General features: G+C 46.5%; 1 long non-coding RNA gene across 1 annotated transcript; it reads right to left on the bottom strand.

Annotated features, from left to right (window-relative positions):
* Positions 1-4422: 4422 nt before the first annotated feature.
* On the bottom strand, positions 4423-5515 carry LOC309349157. Its single transcript, XR_014159777.1, has 3 exons — positions 5480-5515; positions 4665-4807; positions 4423-4553 (listed from the first exon to the last, which is right to left on the bottom strand). It is a non-coding gene; the product is annotated as an uncharacterized lncRNA (long non-coding RNA).
* Between the last annotated feature and the right edge of the window lie 6156 nt (positions 5516-11671).

Raw genomic sequence — 11671 nt, 5'->3', positions numbered from 1 at the left:
TCCAGTGGGAAAGAGGAAAATAAATTCTTTCTCACAAGAACTGGTCAACAAAGCTGTCAAATCATAACTCTCATAGCTACGGTTCTTTACAGCGGCCCTCCTTGCTTATTGCATTTATTGCATTTTTATCCTGTCCTCTTCCCAAGGGAGTTGAGCTGATGTATGATGGCTCTCTCGCTCCCATTTCTGGAGCTCCCCGCACCAGGACTCTGTGCAGTACTTGAAGATGAGAGAAAGTGTCTGGCCCAAGAATCATAGAGTTGGAAGGGGCCCTGAAGATCATCTAGTCCAACCCGCTTCAGTGCAGGACTATGTAGGGGATCGGACCTGCAATATTGGCATTATCAGCACCATACTCTAACCAACTGAGCTGATGAACTCCATGGCTGAACCTCTCCAGTCTAAGTTCACTGCTAGGCTACAATGGAACCAACCCCAAAGATCAGTACATAGACTTTAATATTCTCTTTGCAGCTGTGGTAGGTGTGATTGCAACTGATTTTCTGCTAGATGACAGCAGCTCTGAGTTATTTTTGGGTAGGTGGTTGGGTGGGTTAAAGGTAAAGTTAAAGGTAAAGGGACCCCTGACCATTAGATCCAGTCGTGACCGACTCTGGGGTTGCGGTGCTCATCTCGCTTTATTGGCCGAGGGAGCTGGCGTACAGCTTCTGGGTCATGTGGCCAGCATGACTAAGCCGCTTCTGGCAAACCAGAGCAGCGCACGGAAACGCTGTTTACCTTCCCGCCACAGCGGTACCTATTTATCTACTTGCACTTTGATGTGCTTTCAAACTGCTAGGTTGGCAGGAGCAGGGACCGAGCAACGGGAGCTCCCCCCTCACGGGGATTCGAACCGCCGACCTTCTGATCGGCAAGTCCTAGGCTCTGTGGTTTAACACACAGCGCCACCTGCGTCCCTCGTGGGTGGGTTAGAGAGCCCTTAATGAAATCTACAAGCTCTACCCTCTGCCCTTTCAAAAACGGAATCAAATCATGGCTTTCCCAAAGCATTTCTTAAAGCACGGGGCAGGGGTCAAAAGCACACAAGATGAGGCTGCTGGATCAGGCCCATGGGTCACCTAGTCCAGCATCCCATTCTCACAGTGGCCAACAATATTCCTGTGGGAAACCAGCAAGCAGGACACAATCACAACAGCATTCCTCCCATTCTGTGGCTTCCAGCACTGAGTCACAGAGGGAGAGGGGGTTGTGTCCCCTCTTCCTGTAATTTGAGCAGTGGATTCTGCTGCTGTGTGCGTTTCCGAGCACAATTCAAAGTGTTGGTGCTGACCTTTAAAGCCTTAAACGGCCTCGGCCCAGTATACCTGAAAGAGCATCTCCACCCCCATCGTTCTGACTGGACCCTGAGATCCAGCTCTGAGGGCCTTCTGGCGGTTCCCTCCCTGCAAGAAGTGGTGTTACATTACAGGGAACCAGGCAGAGGGCCTTCTCGGTAGTGGCACACAGTCTGTGGAACACCCTCCCATCAGATGGCAAGGAAATAAATAACTACCTGACTTTTAGGAGACATCTGAAGGCAGCCCTGTTTGGGGAAGTTTTTAATATTTGATGTTGTATCGTGTTTTTAATATTCTGCTGAAAGCTGCCCAGAGTGGCTGGGGAAACCGAGCCAGATGGGCAAGGAAAGAGAAAGCAAGCAAGCAAGATTTATTATTATGTTCTGCCTACCTAGCAACAAGTAAATTATTTTTACTGCTCATCCCACATTTTGAAGTGGTGAGGTGTTTTAGGAGTGCAGTGGTTACCAAGGTTTCGTTCCCTTTGAAGGAGGCTACTGGAGCCTTACCATTGTTTTGTTGTTGTTTTTGACAATACAGTGGTACCTCAGTTTAAGAACAGTCCAGTTTAAGAACAATTCGGTTTACAAACTCCGCAAAACCGGAAATAGTGTCCTGGTTTGAGAACTTTACCTCGTCTAAGAACGGAATCTGAATGGTGGAAGGGCACCGGCAGCGGGAGGCTTCATTAGGGAAAGCGCGCCTCAGTTTAAGAACGATGTTGGTTTAAGAACGGACTTGGCCACAGACAGCCAAACCCACTTGCCCTTCAGAGAGAGTGTGTGTCGACCTGACACCCAAAATGCTGTTGGCTTACAGGGTCCAAGCTCAGTCCTCTGTCTTGGGGAGTTTAAAGGTACGGAGGAGTATGCACACAAGCTCCACTCTCAATATCCTGACATGTCTCTGATCTGCTTTAGATATCCCTGTCTTGAAAGGGAAGGTCTGGAGGGGTGTTTGTCTTGCAAACATGGTTAACTGAGCATGCTCAGAATTCTCCCTGTGTCTGGGAACTCTGCCTAGGGCTTTCATCTCCCTCGGAATCCACAGATATTGTTCTATTTGCAGAGACCCCTAGATTGCTAGCTTATTCCTAGCAATGTGTGGTGGAGAGAAAGATATTCCCCTTGTTTGCAGGCACCATCTGCCTAAGGAAGATCTGTTGGGATACTGCCAGGGAGATAAAGCCCATCATGGCCCCCACGTCGCCTCCGGACGATCCATCAATCTCCCGTAGATACAGTATCAGCAAGTAGCGTCACGAGCTCTAGAAAATAGCTTGCCACATTCCAGAGCTGATGCACGCTCTATCAGCAGAATTTGTACAGCGAAAGATGCACGCAGGAGAGCATTATTTAGAAGTTTATTCAGCGTTGGTCAGAACAAAGGAAAAAACATGACTGCCTGCTTGCGTGTTCAGGCACAGAGAGAGAAACGAAAACATAGACACAACAGAAACATCCTGTGAACAGGAAATACGCGGACTCTGTGACTCACAAAGCCTGCTCCCTTTTAAGGTGGAATGGAAATATCCTAACAAGATCATCGTAACTATTTGTACCCATGGAAGCACATCACTGGTGCACCCTGGGCTATTGACATTCATTTGCCAAGTTCAGGATTTCGGCCAGGCAACCCACAATGATAGAGCTCTGTTCACCAAAACCCATAGCATTATTCAATCATTCTGGGGGTCCTAATTGAGAAAATGGCACTGGGGGATGGTTAACTCCGTTGCCCAGTTCCATATCACAGATCTTATTCTCTCTCACACACACACCCATCCCAGCTATTCACTCTTGATCATAACTGCTGGAGATCTATCACAGACCTCTTGACATCATGGTCGCACCCAGCTGCGTCCTGAGATACTGTATTTGAGGTAGAGGTCATCCACCTGACGCGGATAGGAAGACCCCTCCTGCCCCCCTCAGCTTTGGGCAGAGACTGGTTTGAAGCCACTGAGACATCAGGATTCCTTTGCAGCACAGAACCACCAGATAATCCTGGGAGAAATCAGAAGACAAAATCCTCCTCGTCTTTCATGCAATTGAGAGATTTGGCTTGGAAATGTAACCCCAAAGTAGCCATCATGTGATGTTTCTTTAAAAAAATAAATGCCTTGACCCCTAGACTGAGGTTGTCTTCCTTGAGTGGCTTTGGCTAAGCCGTTAATTCTCTCCCAGGCCTGGAGTTATTAGTCATCAGACAAAAGCTGCAGAAGGACTCCTTCCCATGCCCTTCTTTATTACTGTGCATTAGCTAAGAAATATGCTTCTCCCAGTGATGGAAACAGCATCACTGTGTACATTTTTCAGTACTTTAGGAATTCTGAGAGGAATTTGAAGAGGGGTTGGCGCGGAGGTCAGGCCCACGGCCAGATATTTTGAGATCTGTTCCTCATTTTGTAAGAGGGAACTAAAAGCAACGCTGAATGGGACTGGCTTCCCGCCTCTGCATCCCCTTCTCAGTCTCTATGCCAGTCCATGTTTCCTTGATTCTATAACCTGTGGTATCAGGCAGAGCTTATCCATTCCTTTTATTTGCATGCCACTTTACCACACAGCGGGACGCGGGTGGCGCTGTGGGTTAAACCACAGAGTCTAGGAATTGCTGATCAGAAGGTTGGCGGTTTGAATCCCCGCGACGAGGTGAGCTCCCGTTGTTCGGTCCCTGCTCCTGCCAACCTACCAGTTCGAAAGCACATCAAAGTGCAAGAAGATAAATAGGTACCGCTCCGGCACGAAGGTAAATGGCGTTTCCGTGTGCTGCTCTGGTTCGCCAGAAGCGGCTTAGTCATGCTGGACACATGACCTGGAAGCTGTACGCCAGCTCCCTCGGCCAATAAAGCGAGATGAGTGCCACAACCCCAGAGTCAGCCACGCACGACTGGACCTAATGGTCAGGGGTCCCTTTACCTTTACCTTTACCTTTACCTTACCACACAGGAGGGGGGGAATGTTCAAAGAAAACAGGAATGCGTTTCAAAACCAAACACTGCAAAAACCATTTTAGAACAACACAGCAAAACAACACAACAGCAAATCTAATAACATACAAAAACATTTCAGTACAGTGGTACCTCGGGTTAAGAACTTAATTCCTTCTGGAGGTCTGAACCATTGGCCACCAGCCTTGTAGAAAGATGAGTGGCTTCTCTGATGAGAAGGCATTGCCTGGTTATTTCCCCCTCCAGCTGAAACACGAAGCGATGCATGAATAAAATGTGTTTTCGGCTTTGAAGGAAGAATCAATCTGCAGGGATGCGAGACACATACCGTATCAGTGAACTTTAAACATTCCAGATAAAATTAAAAACTCTTTCATCTCAACTATAGAAGTAACAACAGGACGCAGACTTTTTACCTTTAAGCTTGCTTTCAAGACCAAGACTTTGATTCTCTAAAGGCTGTAAAAAGAATTTTTCTGCATATATATATATATATATATATCCTTTAAATTTGATATTTATATATGCTTTTCATGTTACAGTAATTTGGTATCTGCATCTGTAAAATACAAGAAAGGTAAAGATGAAGGCTCTGTATTTCTAGAGATCACACATGAACAACTAAAGTTTCTCTAGAAGATAAACCCCATTGAACGTTATGGATAAAACAGCCTGTCCTATCAAGCCAATCTCCCTCTGCTAGGTGTGAACTGGAATGTGTTATTTCTGTTGAGATCCTGAATTCAGGATACACCAACAGTTCCCTCTTCCCCGCCCCTTCCTTTTTGTGTTGTAGCTTTTTTAGACTGTACGCCTGATGTCAGGCATTGTGCTATTTTTATTGATCAGTTATCCACTGTGGGAACTTTTCTAGCTGAGTGGGACATAAATGTTTTCAATTAATTAATTAATGGGAAATGGTTCCTTATCCCCTTTTTGCTCTGGCACGAAGCCACATTTGGACACTAGCAAAAGCATGTGAACATTTGTTGTGAGTGCATCACGCACACCTCACAAAGATGCTTATCCAGACGAGTGTTCCCAAATTGCATTTTAGCATTTCAGAAAGCCCCGGAATTCAAATTTCAAAGACAACCATACAACATCCAGCTTGTGACTACTATGCTTCTTCCAGGGAGTTCAGGGTGACGTAGATGGGGATGTCTCATTTATTTAATCTGCAATACCCTGTGAGGGTAAGCTGAGGCGTCAAATGAGTTTCATGGCTCACCAAGAACTCGAGCCAAAGAATCTCTGCTCTGGGTTCAACAATCCACGGTCTATGCAACACACCTGGCTCCTGTGTCTCCCAGATCAAACCTTGAACTCGCAGCCTTTTGCCCAGCATGTTTCTTAACAAACACACAAAGGACAGATGGGGCAGATGTAGAATAAAATTGACTTGCTCTAATTGTCTTGCTTTTTTGTTTTTGTTTTAAATCAATTGCTTCTGTGCAAGACCCTGAAAGCAGGCAGGATGATGGTGGGCCGGTTCTGACATGACCTCCGTATCGCAACGCATCCAGAGCGCTTCATTTGGAGAGAAAACATGAGCCCTCTGGACCTTTGGCACTAAAATATGAAGCGTAAATCTTATCGAAACGAAATTAAAAGATGCCTGCTTCTTGGGAGAAAAGCAATGACAAATCTAGACAGCAACATAAAAAGCAGAGACATCACCTTACCAACAAAGGTCCGTATAGTTAAAGCCATGGTTTTCCCAGTAGTGATGTATGGAAGTGAAAGCTGGACCATAAAGAAGGCTGATCTCCGAAGAATTGATGCTTTTGAATTATGGTGCTGGAGGAGACTCTTGAGAGTCCCATGGACTGCAAGAAGATCAAACCTATCCGTTCTTAAGGAAATCAGCCCTGACTGCTTACTGGAAGGACAGTTCATGAAGCTGAGGCTCCAAGACTTTGGCCCCCTCATGAGAAGAGAAGACTCCCTGGAAAAGACCGTGATGTTGGGAAAGATGGAGGGCACAAGGAGAAGGGGATGACAGAGGACGAGATGGTTGGACAGTGTTCTCAAAGCCACCAGCATGAGTTTGACCAAACTGTGGGAGGCAGTGGAAGACAGAAGTGCCTAGCGTGCTCTGGTCCATGGGGTCACAAAGAGTCGGACATGACTAAACAACTAAACAACAATAACAACAAACCTTATCCTTTGAATTGAGTCAGAAAGTGATACAAGTAGGATTGCAGAAAGGCAACATTATCTGTTTTTAAAAGTGGCTGAAGGGGGTTGGGTTCTGCCATTCCATCAGATCTCACCTGGGTGAAGCTTAAATGTTCCCCGTTAGCCAAAATCTGAACTCCACAGCATCTGCAAGTATTAGCATGCCTATTCCACACAATGCTGCTATTCAGCATCTGATACTCTCCCTGCTTTGCTAATAAGCATTTTTGCTTCTTCGTTTTTTATTTTTTTTTAAATCTCAAATCTCTAATTACCATCTCCATTCTGGGGGGGGGGGGGGAATAGAACTTCTGTTCCTGAAGCTGATGAGCATGTGAAACTGCAGCAATGCCAGATTCCCCAGCCACATCAGCCAGCTTGAGCTGACAGATTTTAAGCTCTTGCTCATGTTACATTTGAAATATATATAAAACTTTTATCTGGTCTCCTGTCAGCTATTCTGCAAATGGCAACAGCTGGCAGGATTGACAGCTTGTAGCTAGACAGCTTCCTTTCTTCCTCCTCATGCAGAGTGCAGCAGACAGGCATTCCATATCGCCGCAGAATGAAAGCCCAAAATCCATCCAAAGGACATGGCATTTTGCAACTGGGTTGGGACAGTGCTGTGGGGAGGAGTCCTAGGCAAACAAAAGTGCTGCTTACAATACAAGAATCTTTATTGTCATTGTCCCATACAAAACAACGAAATTGAAAAATCTACGTAAGACATTCAAAAACCAACAAGCCTGCTATCCCAGCTATCACAACCTGGTTAGTCCCCTAAAAACTCTGACACCCCATTTTAAAATACAATATACTCCCATAAAGGTAAAGGGTAAAGGGACCCCTGACCATTAGGTCCAGTCGTGACCGACTCTGGGGTTGCGGCGCTCATCTCAGCTTTACTGGCCGAGGGATCCGGCATACAGCTTCCAGGTCATGTGGCCAGCATGACTAAGCCACTTCTGGTGAACCAGAGCAGCGCACGGAAACACCGTTTACCTTCCTGCTGGAGCGGTATCTATTTATCTACTTGCACTTTGACGTGCTTTCGAACTGCTAGGTTGGCAGGAGCTGGGACCGAGCAACGGGAGCTTACCCTGTCGCGGGGATTCGAACCGCCGACCTTCTGAGGTCCCTTAGAGACTCCTTACACTGCGTTTAAAACCAAAATCGCATTTGGATAGAAACTGTTTCTCAGGCAGCTAGTCCTAGTCTTTATAACCCTGTACCTTCTTCCAGAAGGCAGAAGCTAAGAGAGATCATTTCCGGGGTGCGCACTATCCTGCACACTATCTTGTGGTCCTCTGTCGAGGAGGTGGGTGCATCTTCACTCCCAGACTTTGAAATGCTCCTCCATCAGCAACAACTGCCAAATAACGATGATTTTGTGCTACCCTTTCCACATCCTGCAGGACAGGAGCAGTTAATGTGGTACGCTCCAGAGGTTGTTCCCATCAGTCCAGCCACCATGGCCAATGCTCAAGAATGATGAGAGCTGAAGTCCACCAGATTGCCCAGCTTTGCTGTAACTGGTCTTCTCTGGAATATCAGAGCACTGAGCCCTATGGCGCAACTCTGTTGCTTCCTTTCCCCCTTGGGTTGTGGTTACACACAGGTATCAATTTCCAAGTCTAGGTTTTGTTTTGAAAGTTGTCGTCTAATGACTAATGAAAATAACACCCTGCTTCCCCAGTAAGAATGAGAGTCCCCTTGCCTGTAGTTCTCTACGGAGGGGGAAAAAGATATTTAGCTGTAGGGCAGTCATCAGAGTGTGGTCCTTAGCTATGCTGAAACTCAACTGAAATCAATAAGGTCAGCTGTGTCCAAGCCTTCCTAGGGTTGCAGCCCTAGAGAGTGTGAGCAGTTTCTTCCCTCTACATAACAGAACTGCCGACACCCCCAGAGTTGTTGAGCTTCACCACAGATGGGATGGGAAGAGGCGTTGCTTTTACCTGCCTTGGTTTCTTAATTAATTTTAAACTTAATGCTCCTTTATGCTACTTGCTTAAGGAGGTGGAGGAGGAAGAATGTGGGGCAGCCTCCCACCATTAGCCCCTCGAGCACCCTATTCTGCTGCATGTATATCTCCGGCTGTCTGGCTGCGCTCAATCCTTTGCAGGAGGGGGACCCTCAAAGGCACCATCTCCCTTCGGCCAGGAAGGCAACTGCCAGCAGCAGAAGCATCTCTGGTCCCTCCCCATTGGCTGTGGATTTCAAGGAGGAAGACAGAAAATGTGGAAGCTTTTTCTGCCCTGAACTGCAGATGAGGGACACTTATTGTCAGGCGGCTAAGGAACCAACCCTCACGGTAGGAACAGATAAGACAAGGAAAAGTCCTTACCATCTGCTTTTATTCAATATTTACAGAGAGAGGCTTGGGAATGCATCCTCTTGGAATAATGGCATTCTCCTGAGTAAAACTCCACTCCCCTTCTTCATTCGTCATCTCTTCTATCGGTGACGCTGAGGGCCCTTTGCTTCTGAGCCCTTTGCTCTCCTACTTTTAAGGCTCGCCGGGTTCTTGGAATGCTTTCTAGTGATAACATGTTAGCCAGCTGCTCCAACTCTGCCTCCTCCTTCTCTCCCATTATTTCCCAGCTTTTCCCCTCATCTGACTCTGAGTTGTGACCTCAACAAGCCACTGTTGTATATCTATACAGTGGTACCTCTGGTTATGAACTTAATTCGTTCCGGAGGTCCATTCTTAACCTGAAACTGTTCTTAACCTGAGGTACCACTTTAGTTAATGGGGCCTCCCACTGCCGCCGCGTGATTTCTGTTCTCATCCTGAAGCAAAGTTCTTAACCTGAGGTACTATCTGTGTATCTGAAGAAGTGTGCATGCACACGAAAGCTCATACCAAGAACTGACTTAGTTGGTCTTTAAGGTGCTACTGGAAGGAATTTGTTTTGTTTTTACTATTTCTGGGTTAGCAGAATCTGTAACCTGAAGAGTCTGTAACCCGAGGTACCACTGTACTGTCTTCCTCTTCCTCCTCCCTGGACGGGTCAGGATGTGGACGCAGTCTCCACCATTCCTCCTCTGCCCAGTCCCTGACCCTTAGCAGGATTTTATGAATAACTGCCACCCCTGGTGGAGGAGACCCACCGGCTGTCCCATCATGGGACCATGACACCGCAGGGCGACTGTTGCCCAGCACATATGGATGGCCACTCTCCCCAGTTCTGACAGGGAAATTGCAAAAAATAAAAAATTCAGGAAAACCCCAGAAGAAAACTCAGGAAAAAGAGAGAAATGGCCAGGCTCGTGGCAGCAGCACCCCCTCCCTCCCCCCCCACCAAGGAAGTGATCTCTCATCACTTCCACTGCCGCCAGGGCACAGCCTTCCCCATAATTCTTTTTTAAACAAAAAATTGGGGGGGGGGAGAGAGACAGAAAACCGGGGGGGGGGGATTTGGGTTGCCATATGTCCTGGAAATTCCTGACATCTCTTAAAATTCAAAAAGTCCCCCCGGACACCATTTTAGGCATCCGATTTCTGTACGTGTCCGGAATTTTCCGGATGTATGGCAAGCCTAGTAAAGCTCTCTACTGTGGAAGCTAAATCCTATCAAAAATTTATACAGCTCTCATCCCTAAATGCTCCTTGACTGCTTTCATCTTTTTCCCCTTTTAAGTAAGGCTGTGTACCAAGCTGCACTTTTTGATTCGTAACCAGTTACAAGCATTACACACTGCATACAGAAGAACGTATGTGCCGTCAGTTTTAACACAGCAACACCACTCTAGCCGTCCTTTGATCTTGAAATGCTGCATAGTTGTTGTCGTTTTTTATATACAAAAAATAAAATAGAAAATCACTGGTGTATAAATGCCCCCATCTGCCGTCTCATGCGGTCAGCGCCAGAATCATTACAACAACTGTCCTAAGTGTGATAATAATTGCAAAAAACAGGAACTTTGATTCTTATCAGCCTCAGCACAAGAAAGGAAGCAGACGCTGATTTCATCCCTTTCACCATATGGATGTAGTTGTTTTGACTGTCATTCAAGAGAGTCCCATCAGTATACAGAATACCTTGACACAGTTTCTTTGAACTGGTTGCTCTTTTCATCCAAAAGTCCCCCTGTGGATGTATGGTTGTCAGCTGAGGGCTGTAGAACCATCGTTTTTCCTGCCTGCCCTAGAATGCAAAAACGCAGGAGCTCTGCTTAATCCTTCCCAAGGTCCATCTAATTCAGCAGCAGGCCAACCAGAATAGCCCGGCTACATCAGGCCAATGGCCCACCTTGTTCTCAGGGTGGCTATACTTGCCCTTGGGAAGCCTGCAAGCAGGATGAGAATACAACTGCACTCGCCACTCCTGTATTTCCCAACAACTGAAACTCACAACCATACTGCCTCCAACAGCCTCCAGCAGTGTTGATAGTATATAACCACAATGGCTACAGTGGTACCTCGGTTTACGAGCTTAATCCGTTCCGGAAGTCTGTTCTTAAACCAAAACCGTTCTTAAACTGAGGCATGCTTTCCCTAATGAAGCTTCCTGCCGCCGGTACCCTTCCACCATTCAGATTCTGTTCTTAGACTGAGGCAAAGTTCTCAAACCCAAAACACTACAGTGGTACCTTGGGTTACAGACGCTTCAGGTTACAGACTCCACTAACCCAGAAATAGTACCTCAGGTTAAGAACTTTGCTTCAGGATGAGAACAGAAATTGTGCTCTGGTGGCGCGGCAGCAGCGGGAGGCCCCATTAGCTAAAGTGGTGCTTCAAGTTAAGAACAGTTTCAGGTTAAGAACGGACCTCCAGAACGAATTAAGTTCTTAACCCGAGGTACCCCTGTATTTCCAGTTATGTGGAGTTTGTAAACCAAATCGTTCTTAAACCGAGGTACCACTGTACTAGCCTGATCTTCCATGAATTTGTCTAATCCCCTTTTAACTCTATCCACGTTGGTGGCCATCATATGCCAACAATGCCCTTCTCCAGACTACTGGGACAAACAAGCTGGCCTGTACACAAAGCAATTAATGGACACATAATTGATACTAGAAATGGCATGGCCAGCTAACCCAGCCTCACTTTGGATGCATGTGTGTGTGTATATGTGTGTGTGTGTGTGTGTGTGTGTGTGTACCATGCCTTTCTTCCTGGTTCACACTAAAGTTATTTTTAAATGCTCCCAGGGACAGGCTTCAATTGAGAAATGAATTAATTTAATGTAACTGGGACTGGGCACAAGTGTGTCCATCCCACCCACTCAAAATAGCCAAA

This window comes from Podarcis erhardii, assembly GCF_964252035.2.
Source record: "Podarcis erhardii genome assembly, chromosome: 8".
Lineage (NCBI taxonomy): Eukaryota > Metazoa > Chordata > Lepidosauria > Squamata > Lacertidae > Podarcis > Podarcis erhardii.
Note: the sequence above shows the minus strand (reverse complement) of the source record. Positions and strands in the feature narration are given on the sequence as shown.